Source organism: Drosophila erecta, unplaced genomic scaffold (assembly GCF_003286155.1).
Source record: "Drosophila erecta strain 14021-0224.00,06,07 unplaced genomic scaffold, DereRS2 tig00000000-arrow-pilon, whole genome shotgun sequence".
NCBI lineage: Eukaryota > Metazoa > Arthropoda > Insecta > Diptera > Drosophilidae > Drosophila > Drosophila erecta.
Genome location: NW_020825194.1, coordinates 22848286 through 22852428, shown reverse-complemented (window position 1 = coordinate 22852428; position 4143 = coordinate 22848286).

Sequence of the window (4143 nt, the reverse complement as noted above, 5' to 3'; positions counted from 1 at the left end):
TCTATTTCGGTTTTAATTTGGTGACACCGTGTGACCCAGCACTTTGGCCATCAACCCATGCTCTGGCATTTTGCGGCTTTTTGTTTATTGCCTTTATTTCAAATGTGATGAGGTTTTTTAGGCTGACAACTCGGGGCAACTTCAATGCTTCAGCTGCAGTTGCAGTTGCAGTTGCCACCGAACTCCGCACCCTTTTGCCTGCCACACACACATTTAATAGGGCTGCTACCTGTGGCAAGGCGACAAAGCAACCGACGGCACACAGGCATGCATATTATTTACACTTTTAAACGCGCAACTCTGCGTCACGTTGGGTTTTTCTGTTTGCAACGCAGTCGCGCCTCGCATTTTATGAATTCATTTCCGTTCATTTACGCCTGATGTGTCAGCTGGAGCGGTGGAAAGCGCCAGTTAGCGGGGATGTAATTAAGTTAAATTGTCTGCTTAGCGAAGGGTTGGACCCCATTAAAAGGGTCCAAAGTGGGGGAGTCGAGTCGAGTCGAGTCGAGTGCTGCCTGCTCATAAGTACTTGAGGCCAGATAGATCGGGTCCTCAAGTGGGATAGGTTGCACTTGAAGATAAGTGCTGCATACGCGGCGAAGTCAATTTCAAACTCCAAATGGGCTCAACTTTGCCAATGGTGGCTGAGGGCGAAATAAAACACATTAGGATACACAAGTCACATAGATTCTCTATCTTAATCTTCGCTGGAAATGACGCTCATTAGGAGAAAGCCATTTCGCGAATTGCTAATCCCTTTCCTGTCACCTTTTAGAACGACTTCTAATTCGCCTCAAAAGCAGCGCAAGACAAAGTGCTTTTTTAATTTATAACTTAATTTGGAAGCCATGAGATATATAAAAATGGATTGCGGGCACGTCACGATTAAAACAAGCCGAACAGCACAAAAGCGCCTTTAGCTGTTTGCATGTGTATACACACATGCTGTTCAAGGACATTGGGGTGGACCAGTGAGCACAGAAAATTTAAATTGAAACATTACAAAGAAGTTCAGTTAAATACAAGTTCATCGAATGCTGAAATCGTACGAAAAAGCTGCGAGGAAGTGCCAGAAAATAATTACAGGTGCTAAAAAGGATGATGTGAGTCAATACAGTTTCTCAATCAAACTTAGGCTCTTAAAATCCCAGAGGCTGGCCTTAAAGGTACCAACTAACAGATGAGCACCCTAGGCAGTGTATCTGGTGTGCTCTATAAAGTGACAAACACAATGAGCGGCGTCAGACTTGAGGAGCTGTAACGAAAAATGGCAAGTAATCCGCAAAGGGGCGCAGGAATCGGCGAACCGCACGAGATGAGGAAATTGTGGTGGGTGGCGGGGCAGGGGAAGGGTGGAAATCGCGTCGCACATGTGCCATTATTAAGCCCGTCGACTGTGTGTGTGCGTGTGTGAGTGTGGCGAACGGAATATTAATTAATTTCTTTAACACGCTCGCCGCGCCATCCACGCCACAACAATGAATGAGACAATGCGCTGGTGATGTAGCAGCTCCTAGAATTATGCCATAAATATTTAACTTGCCACATTAATGAGAAGAGGCGACGAAGACGTAGAGGACGCCATGTTAATGAATTTCAATATGGCGTCGGGGCTCAAGACTGAATGTGTGTTTGTGTGCTTGTCCCTGAATGCGGTGGATGCAAGATCCTTGAAATCCCTGCACTTGATGGCTGTTAATTAAAAGACGCTTAGAAAAGTTGTCGCCGCGCAGAGTGACAAAATGCGTTACAGAAACGGGCACTTGCCAACTTTTAAGTGGCATCCGGATCTTATGCATTTCAAATGGAAATCTTATCGCCACCACTCGACAAACCGCACACACAAAAGCTCCCCTCCGTGGCCATTCAGACACCTACTCAAATTATAAGAGCTGACTTTTGTTGGCTCGCAGCGCAGACATGAGATACAGCTTACATGCTCGCTGTTGACGGAAAAGTTGCCAAAACAAAAAATAGTCATCCACAGCAGTTATGGCCGTCATTTCAATTGGTGCCTGGAGAATTTTCCGCCATTAAAGTACAGAAAATGCGATCTGACATATTCTTTCGTGTGTTGCGGCCAGCGGGAATTCCACGTGTAAGAATTTTATATGAGTGCCAACGCTTTGATTCCGAATTTCCACATATCCAACCTTGGCCTTTCCTTTTTACTCACAGCTTATCGTTTCAAAAATCGCCCAAGAATGGGGTTGCTGGCAAAGGTCCGAGCCTACTGGAGAACCAAAATACGCAGGAACAGGGAACAATCCGAGAACCAAAACTTAGATCAGTCCAGATCGGAGATTTACTTTCATCCCTCGCAGGCATTTCAGTCGCTCAAGCGGGATTTCGATGCCGAATCGGAACAAGGCAATCGCCAAGATCACTGTGGCTTAACCAAGTCCTAAGATGATCTTGGAATCATTTCAGTCAAAATACCAAGCTTGAATAAAATTACTTGAAGTATACTTCCTAGAGCAGAAAACTGAAGTAATATTCAAGCTTCGCTGATTTTCAGTATCCCATCTGTGAGTTCACTAACCAGGCATAAACACCCAATCGGATTGAAAGAATCCCAACCCTTGAGCCTACTTTAAAGAGCAATATCGTGGAACACGACTTAAGCCCGAGGATAGCCGCAGGAAATTCAAGCTCTCTGCATGGTGCCAAATAAAAAGAGCCACAAAATCCATTAAGACACAGCCAGCGGCCATGGCCGGCCTCCGCTCCAAGCCTCGTCCTCGCGCTCATCTCCATCGGGATCCTGATCCTGCCGCCCACTGCAGCACGGCCGCATGGGCGCAACCCCTTTTTAAGGCCGCGCATAAAAGTTACTTCCGTTGCTCGTCGGTGGCCGAGAAAAGGGCTAACAAAACTATTAAAATGCCGGCGACACCATACATTATTTATTTCTTTTTTCCTACTACGACTCCCTGCATCTCCTCTCTTATTTGTTTATGGCTTTTTTGCTACTATTTTTTTTTTTTTTTTTTTTTGAGGGGGCTAGTCTGTCTGGGCGAGGACCCTGCGGAAATAGAAATCCTTAAACAGAAATTGCAAAATAAAATTTTCACTTTAGCCAAACCGTTTCATGTTTGTCCACATCCAGTGGGGCTGGGAAAAGTGGGTGGGTCAGTGGGTGGTGGGCGGCCCTCAGCTGGCCTTGCAACTCAGCCGTGCATGTTGCCCTAATGACGTGCAACGCCTGCCGTTCCTGCTTCTTCGCTTTGGCGAGAATTTTATTTCACTTCTGGTTTGTTTTGTCCTCTATTTTGTTTTTGCTTCATCTTACTTTTATTTTTGTCTTTTTGGATTGTTGCAGACCCTCCAACTAAATGAGCGTGTGGCCAGGACGAGGACGAGGACGATGGAGGTCCTGGATGGAGGCCCAAAGGCTTCCCGGCTCTGTGACAACTTTATTTCAGTTCAGTTTCCGCTGCGGCTGGTGGAATTAAGTCGCCTTTTTGTGTTTATTTGTTGCATTTCCGCTCTTTGCTTTTGGGCGGGCTTAGTCATTAGCCCGCCGGCGTTGTGAAGGGTATTTAAACGGCTCCCAAATTTGTAAAGGGGATCAGCGTGAAGTAGGGGACTCCGCTTAAAATAGAGCCTAGGATTATGACAATCAAACAGAGTTAATTGAGGCCAGTTGCAAGGTTGTATTACCTGCTCATCGTTCCACTTTAAGGAATGGTGAAATCTTTTTGAATGCAATATTAAATTTCTTCGTTAGTTCGCTGTTCTCCTTCTTTATTTGCACACTCGGCGGGGACCATCAAATATTTAATTTAAATTTTTCCCCTAATGAAAAAAATGACGTCGAGGAAAGAATGACTGGGAGGGAATGATACGAAAGCAAAAGGCAAGGAACAGGGAAACGAGAGCTCTCACAAGGCAACCGACAATCACCTGGAGGGAGATGACAAGCGACTGGCACTTAATTTAGCAGATTTACATAAAAGTGCCCGGCCAAGCAGCCAAAACTTGCCTATCGAGCCACATGGCTGCAGGTGCAAGTCCCCATCACGGCGAGGAATGCCGTCCCAGGACGAAACTTTCCACGGTGACAAAGTTCCCTACTTACGGGAGGAAAAAAAAATTGTTTGGCATATGTTTCGGAGTCGCTTTCGGTCTTGCTCTTGCTCT